At 45.5% G+C, this 10119-nt stretch overlaps 1 pseudogene; it reads right to left on the bottom strand.

Annotated features, from left to right (window-relative positions):
* Positions 1-819: 819 nt before the first annotated feature.
* LOC120987363 lies at positions 820-997 on the bottom strand (annotated as a pseudogene).
* Positions 998-10119: the final 9122 nt, after the last annotated feature.

Genomic DNA, 10119 nt, shown 5'->3' with positions numbered 1-10119 from the left:
ATAGAAAAAACATTAATTTTCTTTGTGATCATCTAAGGTGATCATTAAAGCCTACTAGGCCAACAATGGGCCCACACTGCAGAATTGTTGTTTTCTGGGTCACTTAACTGTCACTGAACTACCTCAGTCAGCACGACCATAGACTTTGAAAAACCCCCATCGCCTGCAATCTCCCAAACGTGCGCACGAGCACAAACATCACTACACCAAGATTGACGCATAGAGGAATAAAATTTATGTTATGAGTGTGTCAACTATTGACAACTCTTTGCGGTTGACTAAAATCTATTCCATACACGTCCCCTGATAAGGGACGTAACAGGGATTAAACTGATAGGAATAGTACTACTTAACACACCACTCATATCTGGTGGCACAGTACATTGGACGGCACACGCGCAGTGCCCCAAATTGGAAGTAGGAGGACCAACCAAATATCTTTTTCCATCACCCGGTTCCTAAAATCTATTTCATACACCTGCCCCTGATAGGGGACGTAACAGGGATTAAACTGATAGGAATAGTACTACTTAACACACCTAATTACAATAATAATAATAATAATAATAATAGGGGACGTAACAGGGATTAAACTGATAGGAATAGTACTACTTAACACACCACTCATATCTGGTGGCACAGTACATTACACGGCGCACGCGCAGTGCCACAAATTGTAAGTAAGAGGACCGACCAAGCATCTTTTTCCATCTCCCGGTTCCTAAAATCTATTTCATACACCGGCCCCTGATAGGGGACGTAACAGGGATTAAACTGATAGGAATAGTACTACTTAAACACACCACTCATATTGGGATTGCACAGTACATTACACGGCGCACGCGCAGTGCCCCAAATTGTAAGTAAGAGGACCGACCAAGCATCTTTTTCCATCTCCCGGTTCCTAAAATCTATTCCATACACCGGCCCCTGATAGGGGACAAAACAGAGATTAAACTGTTAAGAACAGATTTTTTTTAATAAAAAAAAAAAAGAGGACAGCCTCTGCGGAGCTGGGTATTTTTTAGCCGTGTTACTGAACGCTCATGCACAATGGCTGTAGGCTCATGCGTCCTTTTGCGGAGGTGACAAACCTGGTCAGTCAAACCCAAGGCAACATCATCAACCTCATCCCATATGCGTTTTTTCTGGAGCGTGCCCTGCGAAGAGTGCTGGATCAGGCCGTAGATGAGCATGAAGAGTTGTGGTCACCATCACCACCAGAAGCAGCCTTGTCGTCGTCGATTGCTGGACCTGCGGCAACGCAGAGAGAGGAGTCTGAAGAAGAGGAGTCAGAGGAGGAACGTGGCTTTGAGGAGGTGGAAGACCAACCACAGCAGGCGTCTCAGGGGGCTTGTTGTCACCTTTCGGGGACCCTTGGTGTTGTACGTGGCTGGGTGGAGGAAGAGACCTTCAATGACGTCAGTGAGGACAAGGAACGGGACATGGCTAGCTTGGTATCCAACCTTGTGCAAATGGGGAGTTTGCAGTTGTGCAAATGGACTGTTTGAGGTTGTTTGCGGTGCGTTAAACGGGGAGTTTGGTCTGTCACTGTGAAGCGGGCGTAACCCTTACACTACCTGATCGATACAACATCATACCTGATGTTTTAAAGCACGTTATTCCAAACAATTTAGGAATGTTAGGTGATTTATGCCCTTTATGGATTAAAACCCGACTCTGCGTCAACTACGTAATTTTCCATGGGAGTTTTGCCATGGATCCCCCTCCGGCATGCCACAGTCCAGGTGTTAGTCCCCTTCAAACAACTTTTCCATCACTATTGTGGCCAGAAAGAGTTCCTGTGGGTTTTAAAATTTGGCTGCCTATTGAAGTCTATGGCGGTCTGCCCGGTTCGCCCGTTCGCGAACATTTGCAAAAATTTGCGTTCACCGTTCGCGAACGGAAAATTTTATGTTTGCGACATCTCTACTTATAAGGCCTTATGCACACGGCCGTTGTGCAGCCATTCTGTGTATTGGAGATCGCAATTTCCAGTCCCCAATGCACGGGCAATATCCGTGCGGTGGCCGAGATGGATCGAGACCCATTCAACTTGAATGGGTCCATGATCCATCCACACCGTAAAAAAATAGAACATGTATGCACCGCATCTCCCAGTGAATGGGTCCGCATCCGTGATAAGGGGTGCACACGGTTGGTGCCCATCTATTGCGGACCCGCTGTATGCAGGCCACAATACTGCCACGGCTGGGCAACGGCCGTGTGCATGAGGCCTAAGACAGTGATTCCTTGCAAAATAGTTACTAAGTAACATTCACCATATGTCTACTGCATGTTGGTATCATTTTGTTAATATTTTATTTTTTAGGGTGTTAGAAGGCTTAGCAATTTGGAAGCAATTTTTAACAATTTCAATACATTTTTCAAAACTGTCTTTGTTAAGGACCATCTCAGTACCGAAGACACCTGTCACCGGAATTTTGTGTATAGAGCTGAGGACATGGGTTGCTAGATGGCCGCTAGCACATCCGCAATACCCAGTCCCCATAGCTCTGTGTGCTTTTATTGTGTAAAAAAAACAATTTGATACATATGCAAATTAACCTGAGATGAGTCCTGTACGTGAGATGAGTCAGGGACAGGACTCATCTCAAGTTAATTTGCATATGTATCAAATCGGTTTTTTAACACAATAAAAGCACACAGAGCTATGGGGACTGGGTATTGCGGATGTGCTAGCGGCCATCTAGCAACCCATGTCCTCAGCTCTATACACAAAATCCCTGTGACAGGTTCCCTTTAAGGGGCTTTCATTGTAGAAACCACCCATAAATGACCCCATTTTAGAAACTACACTCCTCAAATTACTCAAAACATGACCCCATTTTGGAAACGACACCCCTCAAGCATTTGATTGAGGGGTGCAGTAAGTGCTTTCACCCAACAAACGTTTGACAGAACTTAGAAACACTTGGCTGTGAAAATGAAAAATTACATTTTATATCCAATAAAATGTTGCATTAGCACCAAATTATTCATTTTTACATGGTGTAACAGGCGAAAATGCACAACACAATTTGTTTAGCATTTTGTCCTGAATATAGCAACACCTCATATGTGGTCATAAACTGATGCTTGGGGGTACAGCAGCATTCAGAACATGGAATTTGCTGAAATTGTTTTTAGGGGCCATAAAATTTTAATTTTTGGTTGAATTTTTTGATAATTTGTTGAAGTTTCAGTTTTTTTTTTTTTACCATTTTAGGATACAAATTAGTTTGTGATCACTGTTTCTACTATTTTTAAGGAGGTGAGGTGGGCAAAAATTGCAATTCGGTCAGTGTTTTTTATTTTAATTTTTTTATGGGGTTCCTCATGAGGAACCGATTTTTTGCCCTATATTACGCCCCGGCCCATAAGACGCACCTAGGTTTTAGAGGAGGGTAATAAGAAAAAACTATTTTTCATCAGACCTCAGCTCACAGCCCCAATCAGACCACCAATGTTAATAAGACCCCAATAAGACCTCAGATCAGACCCACAATGTTAATAAGACCCCAGATCAGAACCACAATCAGACCTCATCTCAGACCCCAATGCGAATGACCCCAATCAGACCTCAGATAACAGCCCCAATATAAATAAGACCCCCATTCAGACCTGAGATGAGAACCCATGCATCATATCAGTCTCTAGCCTCATTTAATCAGCCCCCAGCCTAATTTAATCAGCCCCCAGCCTTTTAATCAGCCACCATGTGATAGGTCAGCCCCCAGTCTTTTAATCAGTCCCCATGCCTCAGATCATCAGCCCCCAGCCTTTTAATTATCCCTCATGCCTCAGATCATCAGTCTCCAGCCTTCTAATCAGCCCCCATGCCATAGATCACACAAAATAAAAAATCCACTTACCTCTCCTGCTACGGACGCCACCACTCCTCACCTACAAAGTTCTGTCTTCTCCTTTTTGCTCCTTGGCCGACAGCCGAGGACCAGGAAGCGATGAGTACAGAGCCTTCACCGGTACTAATGAACACTTCTATAATGGAAGCACTCATTAGTATTTTCCCCATAAGATGCAATTACATTTTCCCCCCAATTTGAGGGGAGGGAAGTGTGTCTTATTGGGTTTAAAATACGGTATATATGATATGATAATTTTATTCTGTTGTTCAATACGGTTGTGGTCATACCAAATTTATATAGTTGTTTTATGTTTTACTACTTTTGCAGCATAAATTCACTTTTTTATTAAAAATAAGTTACATTTTGTATCAGCATATACCAATATCCATAAGATTTTTACATATGTCTTTTTTTGGGTATATATGAATTTTGAGTTGAGGTGGGCAAAAATTGCAATTCTGTAATATATATATATATATTTTTTTTTTTTATCAAGTCCCCACTTTGATCTTGAACATCTAGTGGTACTGATGGCTGTACTATACTCTGCAATACTCATCTATTGTATAGTATAGCACTGTCAGTTTTACACTGACATGAACCCTGATCAGACCTTGCCCCTGGCAGTGTCTGTCAGGCTTAATTATATGGCAAGCCTGGATGCTTTTGTAAGATCATTGGGACGCTGCCATTGCAGAGCAGAGGGCCGATAGGGAAGAGAGGGAGGTTCCCTCTGTTTGTTAACACCATGGATGCTGCAGAGGCTACTCACCGCAGCATCTAAGCGGGTTAAACATCTGGGATCATTGCCATCAGAAATCTCGACCATTGCATCAGAGTGTCAGCTGTATGTTACAGCTGACACCCAATGTTGATGGCGGCAGCTCCATTCCTGAGCTGCTGCCATTAATAATCTCTAATTCTTGGGCACAAGAGCATTGAGGGGGCTGCAGGGGGAATGTGGGAATAGATGACACAGTGGGAGCACAGGGGTGTTCCGAGCCATACCTTCTTGCAGGCTCTGATCTCCACTGACACGATCTGTGGAGATCAGAGCCTGCAAACAATTCTTATGCTCTGATTGGTTAGTCTGTATAGACTAACCAATCAGAATGATCACTGACAAGGGACCACTCTGATTGATTCCTTGCCAGCAGTTCCCAAGTCTTTTCTGTCGGGGAGAACGGAGATGCCAGGGTTGTAACACTATGTAGTGTCACAGCCTCCTGTAGGAGTTCAGGTGTAACAGTACAGCCGATTGCAGAAACTATGATCAATGTGGACATACAGTTATGCCCATATGCAGGAACTGGTTAATATTGTAGTTTCATTTCACACAATATCAATATAATGTAATAACTGCATTAATATACTAGTTTCAGTTACTTTTGTTAGCCAGCTATCTTACTTTCCTGCACCTCCGTACTGGCACCCTCCCAAACATATACCCCAGGGAGTGTCTGCTTAGTGAGCAGCAAATTCTTTTCCATAATGTCACGGTTACTCAGTGTTGCAATTCCAATGTGGGCATCACTCACATTTTACACAGCTACATGCACTCTCAAATTGCTTTTCAAGGACTGTATATATTGCACAAGATGTGCACTGGACTGCATTGTCAATCATTTGGTAATGGGGATTCTATAAAAAAATAAAAAAAATACAAGGTCAGTAGTACAATGTAAAAAAATAACAAGTGAATAAATGTAGTTCCCTCCTAAAGTCTCTGAACCTAAAGACACTTAATCTTAAGTTACACACGTCAACTTCTGCCCAAGGCCTTCCAAAAAAATCCAGGGCCAGGTCTATTGTGGTCAGTAGAGATGAGCAAATTTCTCAAAAATTTGATTCGGCCGGTTCGCCAATAAAAATAAATAAATTTGTTTCGATCCGAATTATATTTGTCGCGAATCGCGTTAAAATGGCTATTTCCTGGCTGCAGAGAGCAGTAGAACACTGTGCCTTGCAGTAACACGCATAGGGAGTCTGCTGTGGTAGTGAAACAATACTGTGAGTTAGTATGACATGCAGATGACAGGCGTCACTCTTAGAATCACTGCACACTTCAAAACTGACCAAATAACTCAGGTCAATGTTAGCGTCAAGAAGAAGTGCACTCCTTTTACACCGTCAGCAGCTGATTCCACATAGATGTCTACAGAGCCTGTTCTATTGAACGCTTATACAAGTAGAGCCCCCCCCCCGACAGAGTGGAGAGGGTGTCAGCAGTAAGTTTGTGTTGACGTCACTGATTATTTTGCCCTTCCTCCATCAGAACAATAACCCCCCAAAAATCGGATCTTGTCTATTGAGAATGTGCTTTAACTCGGTCAGCATTTGGTCAGTAATCCATCAGTATTGCCCCAAAAAACAGGAGTGTATCCAAAAACAGAGATGACACGTAAATGGACTATTTGTAGGTCTTCTTTGTTTTGTACCCACTCCTACTTTTGGCTTCCAAATCATAAGCCAATTCTGATGCAAAAAGGGGACCATGTGATGCAGGGCTTACAGCTGTTACATAGACAGGATCCATTGTGTGTCTCATTTTTCCTTCTTTCTGACAGCCAGGCCGAAAAGCAAAATAGTGGCCCAGTCATGAAGTGGGGGGAGGGGGGGCAGCATCAGCATCAAGAGGAGGCCACAGGGTGGCACAATGACAGAGTGTGGAGGTGGCAGCAGCATCATCAGGAGGCTGCAGAGTGGCACAAAGACATAGTGTTGAGGTAGTAGCAGCATCAGGAGACCACAGAGTGGCAAGGTCACATAGTGTGGAGGTGGCAGCAGCATCAGGAGACCAAAGAGTGAAAAGGTGACAGTGTGGAGGTGGCAACAGCATCAGGAGACCACAGAGTGACCCAATGACAGAGTGGGGAGGTGGGTGGCAATACCAGTACCATCTGAAGATGGTGGGTGAAAGAAGGAGCACTTGGCATCAGATGTGTGGCATCAGGCGAGTGTCAGCATCAGAATAGTAGCTGAGGCAGGTAGCCAGAAGAAACTGGTCTCATTTGTCAAAGTTTTAGTGTGGCACCATAGTTAATCTAGTCTGATGCATCAGGCATTGGTGGGTGGAAATCCTGGCTGATCCACGCCAGATTTATTTTGACAAAGGTCAGTCTCTCCACATTTCTTATGGTAACTATAGCCCCCACCGCACTAAACACCCACTCTGATGCCACACTACTGGCCGGGGCCGGGCAGGACAGCTTTTCCAGAGCAAACTCTGCCAGTTGCGGCCACAAATCCAGTTTGGCTACCCAGTAGTGTAGCGGATCTTCAATGTGGGGTGGCAGGGTTCTGTCCAAGTATACCACCACCTGCTGGTTCAGGTCCTGTTCCAGGTCTAGCTGCTGCTGGTGACTAGTTTCTTCACTAGGCGGATGAAAAAATCTGCTCATTAGAAACTCTAGACTGAAGTTGCTGCTGATGGAGCTGGAACTGCTCCTACCCCCCCACCCTGCCACAGCAGCCATGGCAGAGGAACATGAGCGCAGAGGGTCCCCCGGTCAGACCTGCAAGAGGATGGACGATGGCACAGATAGGCAGCGGCCAAATGACTACATAGGATGTCTCTATAGTAGTTCAGTTTGTCCTCCCTCTCAGCGGGTGTAAAAAAAGGCCTCCATATTGGGACCAGTAGCGAGGGTCCAACAAGGTGGAGAGCCAGAAGTCATCCCTCCACCGAATGCTGACAATTTGGCTGTCACTACGCAAGCAAATGAGCATGCATCGGGTCATTTGTGCAAGTGACTCGGAGGGACTCCCTGCCTCCATGTCCCCTGCATACTGCCATGGTGTGTCTGAGTCCTCTGCTTGGTCTTCCTCATTGCCATGTAGCTCCTCTGACTGCTCCTGCTCCTCCTCTCCTGTCACCTGTGTAGAAAAACCACCCATTTCGCTACACATTGCTTATGCTCCAATGTCCTCCTCCTCAAGTTCAGCACCCACAGGGCTCATGTGGCCGTTAGATCTATGCGCTATGTCTCCAGTCCCCTGACCATCCAGATTTACCAGCATCTGTTCTAGGACGTGAAGCAGTGGAATGACGTTGTTCATCCCGTAGTCCTGGCAACTGACAAATAATGTGGCCTCCTCTAAGGGCCTGAGCCAACGGCAGGTTTCACGCATGAGTTGCCACTGGCTGACATCGAACATACACAGGGGAGTACTCCTGTCCGCTTGGATCATCAAGAAATCGTTTATTGCCTTTCTCTGTTCGTATAGTCGGTCCAACATATGGAAGGTGGAATTCTAATAGGTGAAAAAGTCACATATCAACCTATGTTGGTGGATGCCGCTCTGCCGCTGCAGCTCAAGGAGGGTGTGCTTTGTGGTGCACGAGTGGCTGAAGTGCATGCAAAGTTTCCTGGCCATTTTTAAGATGTCTTGCAGATTGGTGGAAGACGTTAGGAACTGCTTGACAATCAGATTGAACACGTGTGCCATGCATGGCGCATGGCTCAGTCCTCCTTGACACAGCGCCGACAACATGCTCTTCCCGTTGTCGGTCACCATGGTTCCGATTTCGAGTCAAGGAGGACACAAAGCATTTCTCCCCCTTTGTGACTCCGTTCGCCCAGGCAAACGAGGTGCAGAACATTGTGACAACAATGTGCCCTTCACATGTGGTATGCTGGAGTGGCACTGTGAATTGTCCCTGCAGTTGAAGATGAGGACACTGTGGTGGATGAGGACACAGAGGCAGACATTGTCACAGGACCAATGGCGTGAGAACGTGGAGGCGAAAGTGGCGTCACATGGCCAAGTTGCTGGTGTGGCTGTGCAGGAACAACATTTACCCAGTGGGCCATAAAGGACATGTATTGTCCATGACCGTAGTTACAGGTCCACACAACGGTGCTGCCGTGCACTTTGGCAGACACCAATAGGCTCAAGGACTGGCCCACCTTCTGTTCTACATACATTTTGGCAAAGAAATGACGACTTGGGACTCTCCACCTCAGCTCGGCACAAGCCATTAGTTCTCTGGTACAGAATGTGCCACTTCGAAAGGGAGGGATTGCAACACCAGCAACTTGGCCAGGAGCACATTCAGCTTCTGCGCCGTTGGATAAGTGCACGCATACAGTTTTTCTCTTGGCAATCACTTCGGTGATTGATTGCTGACTACACTGCGTGCAGAATTATTAGGCAAATGAGTATTTTGACCACATCATCCTCTTTATGCATGTTGTCTTACTCCAAGCTGTATAGGCTCGAAAGCCTACTACCAATTAAGCATATTAGGTGATGTGCATCTCTGTAATGAGAAGGGGTGTGGTCTAATGACATCAACACCCTATATTAGGTGTGCATAATTATTAGGCAACTTCCTTTCCTTTGGCAAAATGGGTCAAAAGAAGGACTTGACAGGCTCAGAAAAGTCAAAAATAGTGAGATATCTTGCAGAGGGATGCAGCACTCTTAAAATTGCAAATCTTCTGAAGCGTGATCATCGAACAATCAAGCGTTTCATTCAAAATAGTCAACAGGGTCGCAAGAAGCGTGTGGAAAAACCAAGGCGCAAAATAACTGCCCATGAACTGAGAAAAGTCAAGCGTGCAGCTGCCAAGATGCCACTTGCCACCAGTTTGGCCATATTTCAGAGCTCCAACATCACTGGAGTGCCCAAAAGCACAAGATGTGCAATACTCAGAGACATGGCCAAGGTAAGAAAGGCTGAAAGACGACCACCACTGAACAAGACACACAAGCTGAAACGTCAAGACTGGGCCAAGAAATATCTCAAGACTGATTTTTCTAAGGTTTTATGGACTGATGAAATGAGAGTGAGTCTTGATGGGCCAGATGGATGGGCCCGTGGCTGGATTGGTAAAGGGCAGAGAGCTCCAGTCCGACTCAGACGCCAGCAAGGTGGAGGTGGAGTACTGGTTTGGGCTGGTATCATCAAAGATGAGCTTGTGGGGCCTTTTCGGGTTGAGGATGGAGTCAAGCTCAACTCCCAGTCCTACTGCCAGTTTCTGGAAGACACCTTCTTCAAGCAGTGGTACAGGAAGAAGTCTGCATCCTTCAAGAAAAACATGATTTTCATGCAGGACAATGCTCCATCACACGCGTCCAAGTACTCCACAGCGTGGCTGGGGCAAGAAAGGGTATAAAAGAAGAAAATCTAATGACATGGCCTCCTTGTTCACCTGATCTGAACCCCATTGAGAACCTGTGGTCCATCATCAAATGTGAGTGTCACAACCAGACAGTTGAGAAGCTCTGACAGGAGCCTTTCAGA

Source organism: Bufo bufo, chromosome 1 (assembly GCF_905171765.1).
Source record: "Bufo bufo chromosome 1, aBufBuf1.1, whole genome shotgun sequence".
Taxonomy (NCBI): Eukaryota; Metazoa; Chordata; class Amphibia; order Anura; family Bufonidae; genus Bufo; species Bufo bufo.
This window is presented reverse-complemented; position numbering and strand designations above follow the sequence as displayed.